The sequence below is a fragment of the Sorex fumeus genome, unplaced genomic scaffold (genome assembly GCF_029834395.1).
Source record: "Sorex fumeus unplaced genomic scaffold, SorFum_2.1 ptg000203l, whole genome shotgun sequence".
Classification (NCBI taxonomy): Eukaryota; Metazoa; Chordata; class Mammalia; order Eulipotyphla; family Soricidae; genus Sorex; species Sorex fumeus.
In genome coordinates this window covers 55701-71604 of record NW_026606260.1, presented here as the reverse complement: position 1 = coordinate 71604, position 15904 = coordinate 55701, and positions in this window count along the sequence as shown.

Genomic DNA, 15904 nt, shown 5'->3' with positions numbered 1-15904 from the left:
AATATGAACATTAATGATTAAATTCCATCATTTATGAACAGTGAGTAATATTTATACACGATATAAGTTTACATAAACAAAAGAATATATAATGAACATTCTACATTTTTAAGTAACTTTCGAAATCAATACGATTATCAATGGCTATATTTAATATATTATATAGTAAAACATATGTGGTAGCAAATTAATTTATGGTACATGAATATAAATTAATGTATGTTAAAGGTAAAGGCCCTCGTTCGCCTTACAAGCGGCCAACATGGCCGACCCGAGTTCGATTCCTCCGCCCTCTCGGAGAGCCTGCAAGCTACCGGAAGTATTCGATATGCCAGACACAGTTAACAACAAGTCTCCAATGGAGACGTTACTGGGCCCGCTCGAGCAAATCGACGATCAACAGGAGGGCCTTTACCTTTACCTTTAATGTATGTTACATGAATTAATTATGTTACATGAATATAAATACTAATCTATATTTAATAATGAAATATAATTGAATACATGTTAATTATATTATTTTTGTTATATATAATTTAATGTATATTAAATATATATATCATACATTATTAAATAATTTTAAAATATCACTTATCACTTAATCACTTAATCCCCGTTATTCATCGATTTATTCGAGCGGGTGCCAGTAACGTCTCCATTCATCCCGGTTGCATGCTAGCGTAGCCCAATGGTATCTGTTCGTTTTAGGAACATGTAGAGCCTCAAACCGATCATTTAGGGTCTTGACAAAGAAGTCTGACCATCTTATAGGTGGCCGTCCACGTGATCTTTTGATGTCTCGTGGAATCCAATCAGTAATGGCTCTAGTCCAGCGGTTGTCTGTAAACCTCATTACGTGTCCAGCCCATCTGATTTTTGATGTCTTGGCAAATGAGTCAGCGTCCCTGATTCTTGAGCGTTGACGAAGATCAGAACTCTGGATTCTATCTCTCATTTGAGTGAATCGTGATATTCCAAGCATAGTTCTTTCGATTCCTCTTTGAGAGACCCGAATAGCGTTCTCATCCTGTTTTCGTAGGGTCCAGGTCTCTGAGGCATATGTTAATGCAGGAAGAATAGTGGAATCAAAGAGATGTGCTCGTAGCTGGAGTTTCTTTGTCCTTTTAGTTATTTCTTCAATGCTCTTGAAGGCATTCCAAGCCGCTCTCTTCCTCCTGCGCAACTCAGGTGCCAGGTCATTCATCATGTTGATTTCTCGACCTAGGTATATATAACTGTTGCATTCGGAGATGGTGGTTCCGTTGAGAGCGAATGGAGCGTCAATGTTTCTCATAAACATTGTCTTCGTAAGATTCAGCTGTAGTCCTACCTTTCCACACTCACGGTCAAAGTCCGCCAGCATTTGTGCCGCTTGGCTGATGTTTGGTGTTATTAGAACGATGTCATCAGCAAAGCGGAGTTGGTGTAGTTGCCGACCATCTATCTTCACTCCCATGTTTTCCCATTCTAGTCGTCGCATGATGTTCTCGAGGGTGGCACTGAAGAGTTTTGGTGAAATGGTATCACCCTGCCGAACCCCTCTCTTGATATGGATGATTACATCTTTGTAGAATGGTGAGATCTTGGTAGTGAATCCGCAATAGAGCTCACGAAGGATCCTGATGTATTGAGTTTGTACGCCCTGATTGGCTAGGGCTTCCATGACCGCTTCTGTCTCAACAGAATCAAAGGCCTTCTTTAAATCAATGAACGTTAGACAGAGCGGCATCTTGAACTCCCGAGATACCTCAATGAGCTTGGTTATTGTGTGGATATGGTCAATGGTACTGAATCCTTTTCGGAATCCAGCTTGTTCACACGGTTGTCCTTCATCTAGTGTTCTGCTAATCCTATTCAGGATGACTCGAGTGAATAGTTTGTAGATGACAGACAATAGGCAGATTGGGCGATAGTTGCCAATGTCGTGGATGTCTCCTTTCTTGTATAGTAGTACAGTCTTGCTGGTTTTCCATTGGGATGGAACCTTGCATTCAGACAGGTAGCGTGTGAAGAGTCGAGCCAATGTATTGATGAGTACTGATGGTAAGTTCTTCAGGTGTTCAGGTCTGATCTTGTCTGGGCCAGGTGCTTTTTGTTTCTTTACCGACGAGATGGCATGTTGGATTTCGGAAGGGAGAACATTTTTAAAATATATTGAAGAAAATTAAATTATTTTACACTATCTCAGTTAATTTAGATTTGATATTTCAAATACAATGATATAAATTTAATTTAATAAATTTTAGAAGTTATTTATTTGAATTCAAGTATATGTTAAATTTAAAACATTTCAATAATTAAATATCACTTGATAATACATATGTTTATATATAAATTATTTTACTTTAATATAGTAATCATATTATATATCATTGAAATGTATATATTTTATAATATAAAATTATTGTTTTATACTTACATTTTAATATATATGAAATATAATTAAATATGGATTAACTATTAAACATTAATACATTTAATGATTAATATTTAGATTAATATAAACTCAGTTTATATTAATGTACCTAATCATTACTTGTTACATTAAAATACTACAAAATAGGAAAAATATCTTCACAACATTAATTCATGGTAATATAAATATAAATATTGCATTACATTCAATTAATAATAATGGAATTAGAGGGAAATTATTATTAGATATTATTATCTAAATTGAATGCTATAGTATTTACATTGGTATAAACAGCTCATATAAATTTGTATTACCATAGTATTAATAACACAATTAAATCACATTCAATGCATATGAATATAAATATGTGATTTGTTATTTGTTGTTTTATATAATCAGCATTCCTGGCCGCGCGACATCTTATTATCTCATTCCTACTTTGGACAAACTGGCAGGCTACAGAATATAACCTGCCCACATGGCAGTCTGGCAAACTCCCCATGGCGTACCCAATATGCCAAATACCAGTAACAATGATGGGTCTCATTCTCCTAACTCTGAAAGAGCCTTGAATATGGCACTTTTTTAAAAATCTCAGGGCTAGGATGAAGAAAACGTTACTGGGGTCTGCTCGAGGCAATAGACGAATAACAGGATTGTTGTGATTGTGATCATGATATATAATCAGCTATTGATTAACAATTAAATTGACGATCATAAAAATATGAGTGTAATAAATTCACATGCAATATAAATAATATTTATTGATTATAGTTGTACTTATTAACATATTGAAATTATCCAAAATATATCAAAATATATTTTATTTTCATCCTACATATATATCAAAATTCATTTTTAATTTTAATCAGATATAAAGATAAGTTAATTTTTTATCAACATAAATTTTGTTACATTTGTAACAAAGACAAATGTGAAACATCAATATTAAAATTAAATATCATATTAATATCAATATACATTAATTTACTCTAGTATATTCAAAAACTTAATCATAATCATTTCATTATACTCATGTTACAATTAAATTGTATACTGTAACAAATTAAATATAAATTTAAGTCATTAATTTATTGTTATCAATATAATTATATTTAATTTTTATCATCTATTATTTATTAAATGTTTTCTAAGTGTTTATATATAATCATTATTTACATTAAAAGGAATTCAATTATTAATGAATTGTAATTTTACAAATTAATGTAAAGCATTTTAGTATATTCCTTTTTGAAAATAAATTGGAACACAATTTTGCATTTATTAGTGTATTACAATAAATATGTAGCAAATCATTTATATATTTAATGTGATATATTATTTCTTCAATAAAATAACAATGTGATATGTGAATAAAACTTAATATTTCAATAAACCTATTAATGATATATTTGATTAACATAATATTTTAATAAACACATATAATATTACAATAACTTATCTACAAATTAAGAGATCTGTACATAATCAATAAATATGAATAAATTTATAAATTTTATATATTTGATATGATATATCAGTACATTAATATAATATACTTAATGTATTACAAGAGACTAATTATAAAGTCTACTAATCATTACTGATGTATTTAATGATTTACTGCTAATTTACTGATAAAAATATAATTCATCAATAAATCATCCATAAATTGAATTACTGTTAATAATAAATACAAATGCATTCAATGTTATTCAAAGTATTCAATTAAAATATAATAAAATAAACTAATAACTTTTAAGTCCACTAATTGTTATATTTAAATAAAATTATAATTTTCTGATAAAAATAATTTATCAATAAATTGTAGGCAAAATAAGTTCTTTATACATAAATATAAATGAAATACTACATTTTATATATTTGATAAGATAATTAGTATAATAAAGTCATATGATTAATATGTTCCAATAAACTAATAATAAAATCTATTTGATATGATATATCACTACATTAAGATAATCTGATTAATATATTACAAGATACTAATTATAAACTCTACTAATCATTAACGGTATACTTAATGATTTATTGCTAGTTTACTGATAAAAATATATCAATAAATCATCCATAAAATGAATTAAAGATAAATAATAAATACAAATAAATTCAATGTTATTCAATGTATTCAGGGCTAGAGCGATAGCACAGTGGTAGGGCATTTGCCTTACAAGCGGCCAACATGGCCAAACACAAGTTCGATTCCTCTCCCCCTCTCAGAGAGCCCGGCAAGCTATGAAGCTTGTCTTGCCCGCATGGCAAGACATGGATTGTCTATGGAGAGTGTCTTGCCTGCACGGCAAAGCCTGGCAAGCTATCAGTGACGTATTCGATATGCCAAACATAGTAAAAATTGTCACAATGGAGACGTTACTGGACTCGCTTGAGCAAATCAAATATATAACATCTATTAATTTATGTTTATTGATTATTTATAGATAACTTAGTTTATCTACAATTTATTGATAAAGTATTTTTGAATCAATAAAATATAGTTTTATTTAAATATATCATTAACAATTAGTAGACTTAAACGTTATTAGTTTATTTTATTATTTTTTAATTGAATACATTGGTCACGGTCACGGTCCTCCCGTTTTTCATCGATTTGCTCAAGCGGCCCAGTAACTTCTCCTTCATGAGACTTGTTGTTACTGTGTTTGGCATATTGATTATGTCATGGGTAGCTTGCCAGGCTCTACCGTGTGGGCGAGATACTCTTGCAAGGCCCTACCCACTGTGTTATCGCTCCATCCCAAAGAGAGAAGGGGACTACTATCTTTTCTGACTGCAGGAGAAACCTTTACTACTGGCTTAGGACTAGGTGTCACGTGGCTAAAAATAAAAATAATATCCTAACTGTGGAAAATACTCAAGTTCATGCTGTGCCCCAGATACATTTTATATATTTTATATTTTTTATAAATCTATATATTTATTTATATAAATTTATTTATTTTAATACAATGAATATAATAATAAATATATAAAATATATTCATTTTATACATTTTTATTTTATTTTTATATTTATTATGGGCTGGAGTGACAGCACAGCGTTAGGCCGTATGTCTTACAAGCGGCCAACATGGCCAACCCGAGTTCGATTCCTCTGCCCCTCTCGGAGAGCCCAGCAAGCTACCAAGAGTATCTCACCCGCACGGCAAGCCTGGCAAGCTACCCGTGACCTATTCGATATGCCAAACACAGTAGAACAAGTCTCATGATGGAGACATTACTGGGCCCGCTCAAGCAAATCAATGAACAACAGGAGGACTGTGACCGTGACCGTTTATATTTATTATATAAATAATAAAGGTAAAGTTAAAGGCCCTCCCGTTGATCGTCGATTTGCTCGAGCAGGCCCAGTAACGTCTCCATGGGAGACTTTGTTGTTACTGTGTCTGGCATATCGAATACACTCGGTAGCTTGCCAGGCTCTCCGAGAGGGGTGGAGGAATCGAACTCGGGTCGGCCATGTTGGCCGCTTGTAAGGCGAACGCCCTACTGCTGTGCTATCGCTAAATTTATTTATTTTAAATTTATTATAAATTTATATATTATATATTCTATACATTTTATATATTTAATAAGATCATTAGTATAATAAAATCATATCATTAATATAATCTAATAAACTAATAATAAAATTTACAAATCATTAATTATATATTTCATTAAAATCCTAATTCACTGATTAAATGATTTATTAATAAATTATCTGTGACTTGAATTATAGATAAATATTATTTTACAGGCAAAGGAATACTTTGTCAATAAATTATCTTTAAATTAAATTTCGATGAATTATTAATAAATATAAATAAATGAATTTATGAGTCTTGGCCGCTGATGGGATCACACGGCGCCAGGGGGCCAGGTGGTGGGTGTGACCCCCGCCTACTGGAATTTGGAGGATCTGGGTGGAAGATGCTCGACTCCAATCCGAGTAGGCTTTGAGGTCTCGGCCCCGGAACCCGCGTGGCTTTGTCCATCTGCCAGTACCTTCATGTGTGCAGAGAGTGGTCTCAGCATGGTGGTGGCTGGTCCTGGAGGTCTTCGGCTGCCGGAGCCCTGGTCGGGGCGGGGAGGAAAGCTCAACCCGCTCCCCTCCAAGGGGCCCCGGGAAGGAACACCCAGGCGTGGGGGCAGAAGACTGCACTGTTCTCCAAGACTCAGAGACTATAAAATTCAGGTCCCGGACGAGAACAGTGCAGTCTTCTGCCCCTGCGTCCCTGATTCTTGATCGTCAGCGGATGTCGGAACTCCGGATTCTTTCTCTCATTTGAGTGAAACGTGATATTCCAAGCATAGCTCTTTCTATTCTTCATTGGGAGACCTGAATAGCGTTCTCATTCTGTTTGCGTAGGGCCCAGGTCTCTGAGGCATATGGAAATGCAGCAAGAACAGTGGAATCAAAGAGATGTGCCCAGAGCCGGAGGTTCTTCGTCCTCTCAGCTATTTCTTCGACGTTCTTGAAGGCGTTCCAAGCTGCTCTCTTCCTCCTGCGCAGCTCGGGTGCCAGGTCATTTGTCATGTTGACTTCTCGACCTAGGTACACATAGCTGTTGCATTCGGAGATGGTCGTTCCGTTGAGAGCAAATGGGGCGTCAGGAACGAGGCTGTTTCTCATAAACATTGTCTTCGTGACATTCAGCTGTAGTCCTACCTGACACTCACGGTCAAAGTCAGCCAGCATTTGTGCCGCTTGGCTGATGTTTGGTGTTATTAAAACAATGTCATCAGCAACGTGGAGGTGGTGTAGTTGCCGATCATCTATCTTCACTCCCATTCCTTCCCATTCCAGTCGTCGCATGATGTTCTCGAGGGTGGCACTGAAGAGTTTCGGTGAAATGGTATCACCCTGCCGCACCCCTCTCTTGACATCAACGATCACTTCTTTGTAGAATGGTGAGATCCTGGTAGTGAATCCGCAATACAGCTCACGGAGGATCCTGATGTATTGGGCTTGAATGCCCTGATTGGCTAGGGCTTCAATGACCGCCTCCGTCTCAACAGAATCAAAGGCCTTCTTTAAGTCAATGAACGTTAAACAGAGTGGCATCTTGAACTCCTGAGAAACCTCAATGAGCTTGGTTATCGTGTGGATATGGTCGATGGTGCTGAGTCCTTTGCGGAACCCGGCTTGCTCGCATGGTTGTCCTTCATCGAGTGTTCTGCCAATCCTATTTAGGATGACTCGAGAGAACAACTTGTAGATGACAGACAATAGGCAGATCGGGCGATAGTTGCCAATGTCATGGATGTCTCCCTTCTTGAACAGTAGTACGGTCCTGCTGGTTTTCCATTGGGACGGAACCTTGCATTCAGACAGGTAGCGAGTCAAGAGCCGAGCCAGTGTATTGATGAGTACTGACGGCAGGTTCTTCAGGTGTTTAGGTATGACCTTGTCTGATGATTAATATATTGCAATAAACTAATTATATCAAAACAAACACTGTCCTCCTGTTGTTCATCCGTTTGCTCGAGCGGACCCAGTCTCCATTTTGAGAATTGTTGCTACTGTGTTTGGCATACTGAATATATGCGTGCGAGATACTTTTGGTAGCTTGTCGGGCTCTCTGAGAGGGGCCGAGGAATCAAACTCATCTCTGCCGGGTCGACTGTGTGCAAGGCAAATGCCCTACTACTGTGCTATCTCTCCAGCCCCACTGCGGGCAAGTGATGCAATGGATAATGGGTCTGAATACGGATCAGAATTATCTCTACTGGTCATTAATGATGTATTTAATTAAATTCCTAATTTACTGATAAAATTTTTTATTAAATTTTCTGTGAATTTAATTATAGATAATTAATACTTTACAGATAAAGAATAATTTGTCAATAAATTATCTATAAATTACATTTTTGATAAGTAATAAATAAATATAAATAAATAAATTTATGCATTTCACATATTTTACATGATAGTTTAATATATTAAAATATGATTAATTTACTACAATAAACAAATAATATCTACTGATCATTAATGGTATATTTAATTAAAATCCTAATTTACTGATAAAAATTCATTGATCAATAAATTATCTATAAATTGAATTACTTATAAGTTATCAATATACAGAACTAAATAAATTCAATGTATCTAATTCAATAATAATTAATCAATAAATTCTCAATGAATTATGTTAATAATAAATAATCAATAAATACCCATTTGACCCAGCAATAACACTCCTGGGAATATATCCCATAGAGGCAAAAATGTATAGTCGAAGTGACATCTGCACTTATTTGTTCATTGCAGCACTCTTTACACTAGCCAGAAACTGGAAGAAACCTGAGTGCCCAAGAACAGATGACTGGTTAATGAAACTCTGGTACATCTACACAATGGAGTACTATGTAGCTGTTAGAAAAGATGAAGTCATGAAATTTACATACAAGTGCTACAACATGGAAAGTATAATGCTAAGCGAAATGAGTCAGAAAGAGAAGGATAGACATAGAAAGATTGCATTCATCTGGGGGATATAAAATAACAAAATATGAGATTAATACCCAAGAATAGCTGAGATCAGCACCAGGAGAATTACTCCATAGCTTAGAGGCCAGCCGGGTGTTCTATGGGAAAGGACAGCTCAGATAGAGAGGGGAGCACCAAATAAAGGGTGTCTGGAGGATCCTCCCAGGAGGGGAGAGGCGTGTTGAAAGTAGACTATGGACTGAACATGTTTGCCACTCAATGACTCTTTTGCAGACCACAACAAGCAAAAGAATAGAGAGAACAAAAGTGAATTCCCTGCCACAGAGGCAGTGTGGGATAGGGGGATGGGGGTGGGAGGGTTATTACCCATGGTGGTGGAAATGGGCACTGGTGGAGGGATGGGTGTTTGATCATTGTATAGTCGAGACCCAAGCACAAAATTTTGTGGATCTACAACTGTACCTCATGGTGTTTCACCAATAAAATAAAATAAATAATCAATAAATATAAATGACTATACATAAATTATAGAATATTTAATTATAACATGAGTACAAATAATTTATTATTTTACATTCAGTTAATTTTATTAACATAATTTACATTAAACTGACTTATATAAACATGATGTTTAAATTTGATATTACACATTGTTACTATATTAAAATAATAATGATCAAAATATTAAACTAAGCTAATAATATTAAAATTTATGAAGAATTCACCATGCATTTCATTCAAATCATGATTTACTGATAAAGAAATGCCATTGTCATTGTCCTCCCGTTTTTCATTGATTTGCTCGAGCGGGCCCAGTAATGTCTCCATTGTAATAATTGTTACTGTGTTTGGCATATCAAATACATCACGGGTAGTGTGCCAGGCTTTGTCGAGCGGGCAAGACACTCTTGGTAGCTTGCCGGGCTCTCCGAGGGAGGCAGAGGAATCTTACTCGGGTAGACCATGTTGGCTGGGTGCTGTGCCCAATAAAGAAATGATTTAACAATAAATTAACTCTACATTAAATTTTCAATAATCAACAAATATAAGTGAATAAATGTATTGATATTCAGTGTAACAACATTAAATCATAATTGATTCTAATTAATTGAATTGAAATTGTAATGAAATTTAATTGTAACTGAACTGAATTTTAACAAATGCTTAACTGAGTCATTCATTCCACAAATTCGTTTATATTAACATAACAATATATAATAAAACATAATCTAACATATAAATTAAAATTATAACTGGATTACAATTATATATTCAATACATTCAAGTAGGCGTATATGCTGCCCCAGCCCATGTGCTGCTTGCGCCCACGTGGCCGAGTACATGTGCTGCCCAAGCACATGTGGTGCCCGAGCACATGTGTCACCAGCATCTCCCCCCTTGATATGTGTACTTTCATGCTTTCATATCTAATGCTAGGATGTGTGTAGGGGCTCTCTCCACCCTTGGAGAAGCCCGTGTTTTGCTTGAGTACGTTATTCTCTCTCACTCTCTCACCCTCCAAACCTTATAAATCCTCCAAATAAAATCTAGTACTTAAAAAAAGAAAATACATTCAAATAAATAATATAATTTTAATCTATTAAGCATTAGTCCTACATTCCATTAAAATCATAATTTACTAATGAAGAAATGATTTATCGATAAGTTATCTGAAAATTCTATTTTTGGTAAATATTCAATAAAGATAAATAGATTTATTTATAATTCAATTCCACATAATTTTATTTAATTAACATTACATTTCTTTAAAATTTAAATTAAATTTAATTGTGAGTAAACTTAACTAGAATATATGCTTGATTAAATGATTAAATTATTGTGTAATTTTATTTATATTAACAAAACTATATATAAGATTTTACTGGATTCAAATTATATAATTATTCGAGAAAATAAATAAGATAGATAAAGCATTAGCAACACTCACAAAGAAACAGAGAGAATCCTAACAAATCTAATCAGAAATAAGAATGGGGATGTCACAAGAAAAACCAAAGAAATTCAAAAGTTCATCAGAGACTATTTTGAAAGTCTGTATGCCACGAAAAAAGAGAACCTAGAAGAAATGGATAAATTCCTGAATTCCTATAATCTTCCAAAGCTGTATCAAGAAGATATAGAAAACCTGAATAGACCTATTAACATCAAGGAAATTGAAACTCTAATCAAAAGTCTTCCCAAAAACAAAAGCCCAGGTCCAGACGGATTCACTAGAGAATTTTTCCAAACATTCGAAGAAGGCCTACTGCCAGTTCTTCTTAAGCTTTTCCAGGAAATTGAAAAAACAGAAAACCTCCCAAACAGTTTCTATGAAGCACATATCTCTCTAATACCAAGAGGAAACAAAGACACCACAAGAAAACTACAGGCCTATATCCCTAATGAACACGATGCAAAGATTCTCAACAAAATACTAGCAAATAGAATTCAACAACTCATCAAAAAGATCATACACCATGACCAAGTGGGATTCATCTCGGGGATGCAAGGATGGTTCAACATTTGGAAATCAATCAATATAATCCATTATATCAACAAAAGAAAAGATAAAAATCATATGATCATATCAATCGATGCAGAGAAAGCATTCGACAAGATCCAGCACCTGTTTATGATGAAAACCCTCGCCAAATTGGGGATAGAGGGGACTTTCCTCAATATAGTTAAAGACATCTATCACAAGCCTACAGCAAGCATTATCCTCAATGGGGAAAAACTAAGAGACTTCCCCTTGATATCAAGGAAGAGACAAGGATGCCCACTCTCTCCACTACTATTCAATATATTACTTGGAAGTACTTGCAATAGCGATTAGACAAGAAAAAGATATTAAGGGCATCCAAGAAGGAAAGAAAAAATATCAAGCTCTCACTATTCACAGATGATATGATACTATACTTAGAGAACCCTAAAACCTCTACCAAGAAACTCCTAGAAACAATAGATCTGTATAGTAAAGTTGCAGGCTATAAAATCAATACCCAAAAGTCCATGGCTTTCCTATATGCAAATAGTGAGAGAGAAGAAAATGACATAAAGAAAATAATCCCGTTCACAACTGTGCCCTAAAATTCAACTACATAGGAATTACCTTAACTAAAGAAGTAAAGAACCTGTACAAAGAAAACTACAACACGCTGCTTCAGGAAATAAAAGAGGATACAAGGAAATGAAAAAAAAATATCCCCTGTTCATGGATCGGGAGAACTAACATTGTCAAAATGGCAATACTTCCCAAAGCACTGTACAAATTCAATGCGATCCCTATTAGGATGCCCATGACATTCTTCAAAGAACTGGAGCAAACAGTCCTGAAATTTATATGGAACAATAAGCCCCCATGAATAGCTAAAGCAATTCTTGGGAAAAAGAAGATTGAGGAATCAACCTCCCTAATTTAAACTCTACTACAAAACAGTAATATTTAAAACAGCACAGTACTGGAACAAAAGCAGAACAGCAGACCAATGGAACAGAGTTGAATATACTGACAACTCTCCCCAAACATATGATCACCTAATCTTTGATAAAGGAGCAAGAAATGTGAAGTGGAGTAAGGAAAGCCTTTGTAACAAATGGTGCTGGCAAAACTGGACAGCTACATGCAAAAAAATGGGGTCAGATCTCTGCCTAACACCATGTAAAAAAGTAAGATCAAAATGGATTAAAGACCTCAACATCAGACCGAAATCCATAAGGTACATTGAAGAAAAAATCGTCAAAACCCTCCAGGACATTGAACCTAATGGTGTCTTTAAAGATATCATGCCATTGGCTAAGCAAGTGAAAACAGAGATAGACAAAAGGGACTCTCTTAAACTAAGAAGCTTCTGCACCTCAAAAGTAATCACAATCTAATCACAAATCATCCTGTTAATCGTCGATTGACTCTAGCAGGCCCCAGTAACATCTCCTTCATCCTAGCCCTGAGATTATATTCAAGGCTCTTTAGGAGAATGAGACCCATCATTGTTACTGGTATTTGCCATATTGGATACGCCACAGGGAGTTTGCCAGACTCTGCCATTTGGGCAGGCTACATTCGGTAGCCTGCCAGTCTGTACAAAGTAGGAATGAGATAATAAGATGTCACAATAAAATGTCACGCGGCCGCGAATGCGGCCAAGTGGTTCTGGGAACTGGTTTTTATAGTCTCTGAGTCTTGGCCGCTCTTGGGATTACACGGCGCCAGGGGCCAGTTCGTGGGTGTGACCCCCGCCTACTGGAATTTGGAGGATCTGGGTGGAGGATGCTCGGCCCAAATCCGAGTAGGCTTGGATATCTCGGCTCCGGAACCCGCGTGACTTTGTCCCTCTGCCAGTACCTTCATGTGTGCAGAGAGTGGTCTCAGCATGGTGGTGGCTGGTCCTGGAGGTCTTTGGTTGCTGAACCCTGGTCGGGGCGGGGAGGAAAGCTCAACCCGCTCCTCCAAGGGGCCCTGGCGGCAAGGACAGTCAGGCGCGGGGGCAGGAGACTTTTTTGGTCAAAAGTAACAGTAACCAAAATACAAAGACAGTCCACAGAATGGGAAAGGATATTCGCCAAATACACATCTGACAAGGGTTTGATATCAAAGATATACAAAGTACTGGTTGAACTCCACAAGAAGAAAACATCCAACCTTATCATAAAATGGGGCTACGAAATGAACAGAAACTTCCTCAAAGATGAAATACAAATGGATAATAGACACATGAGAAAATGCTCTACATCATTAATCATCAGGGAGATGCAGATCAAAACAACAATGAGATAACATTTCACACCACAGAGACTGACCCACATCCAAAAGAACAAAAGCAACCAGTACTGGCGCGGATGTGGCGAGAAAGGGACCCTCCTTCACTGCTGGTGGGAATGCCGACTGGTTCAGCCCTTCTGGAAAACAGTATGGACGATTCTCAAAAAACTATAAATTGAGCTTCCATTTGACCCAGCAATTCCACTCCTGGGAATATACCCCGGAGAGGCAAAAAAGTATAGTCAAAGCGACATCTGCAGTTGTCTGTTCATTGCAGCACTGTTTACAAGAGCTAAAATCTGGAAAAAACCTGAGTGTCCAAGAACAGATGACTGGTTAAAGAAGCTTTGGTACATCTACACAATGAAATACTATGTAGATGTCAGAAAGGATGAAGTCATGAAATTTACATACAAGTGGTACTACATGGAAAGTATCATGCTAAGCGAAATGAGTCAGAAAGAGAGGGATAGACATAGAAATATTGCATTCATCTGGGGAACATAAAGTAACAAAATAGCAGACTATCACCCAAGAATAGCCGAGATCAGTACCAGGAGGATTACTCCATGGCTTTGAGGATAGCCGTACACGCTAGGGGGAAAGGCAGCTCAGATAGGGAAGGGAGAACCAACTAAAGGGTGTTAGGAGTTTCCTCTGTGGATGGGAAATGCGTGATGAGAGTAGACTATAGTCCGAACAAGATTGCCACTCAGTGTCTCTTTTGCAAACCACAGCACTCAAAAGGAGAGAGATAAGAAAGGGAATGCCCTGTCACAGAGGTAGGGTGGGATGGGGGGAAAAGGGTGGGAGGGATACTGGGACTGGTGGTGGTGGAGTATGGGCAATGGTGGAGGGATGGGTATTCGATCATTGTATAACTGAAACCCAAACACAAAAATTTGTAAGTCTTCAACTGTACCTCATGGTGTTTCACTAAGAAAAATTAAAGGAAAAAATTATATAACCAATTCATTAAAATAAACTAGTATTATTTAAATCTATTAAGTGTTAATCATATGTTCCATTAAAATCATGATTTACTAATAAATGGTTTGTCAATGAGTTATCTACAAATTCAAATATTAGTAAAAATTCAATACATATATAAATATATTGATAATTCACTGTTATATTGTTTAATTAGTATATAATTTTATTACAATTTCAATTACATTTAAATGTAAGTAAACTCAATCAGAACATATGCATAATTAAATGAATCATATATTTTATTCAATCATTATTGATTAGATAGGTATTTATAATTCAATTTGATGTGATCTATCAATAACTATATTAGATTAAAATCATATATTTAATAAATTTTAACTAATAATTTCTCAATCTATTAATTACTCATCACATATTACATTAATATCATAACTTACTAATAAAATATTCCTCAGTAAATTATAAATTCAATTATTGATAAATGAACAATAAATAAAAATAATTAAATTAACTGATAATTCAGGTAATCACCTTTAAATATGCGTGAATTGAATTATATAATAAAATTGTAATTTTATTTAATTGAATTAAACTTTTTTGCACTATATGCATAATTAAATGATTAACTTATCACAAGAAATCAATTTGTATTGACATGACTATATTTAACTCTGATTTAATATCTAACATGATTAAGATACCTAATTTAAATTAAAAATATTTAAATTAATATTACCAATTTATATTAATTATGAAAGAGAAAGTATTGAAATTAATTCAATTGTGATATGGTATTATAATTTATTACATTAATTTTATCCATGTTAGCATTATTATTAACAATTGAGATTGATTTTATACAAAATATAATTAATCTATTAATGGGAATTAATTTATATTGATATAAATATAAATTATATAATTTGTATTTTAAAGTAAATATAATCATTATGTTGATGTTAATTTCCATTACTAATTGGTATTTGTATTTCACATCTACAAAAATGTAAGTAAATTTTTTAAAATATTGTTTAATTAACCAATTAATAATTTATCAATTATATCATGCTATAAAAACTTTTAATTGATAATTTAAAATATGAGATATGATAAATATATTAAAATAAATCAATTTTTCTGAGTGTAAATAGTATTTGTATTTTAAAATTAAATAGAATTCTTTTTAATATTCATATAGAAATTAACATTTACATCAATAGAAATTCATTTACTGTAACATATTATTTCCACTCTATTTGAATAATTTTAATTTTTAATGGATAGCTTGGTTAATAGAA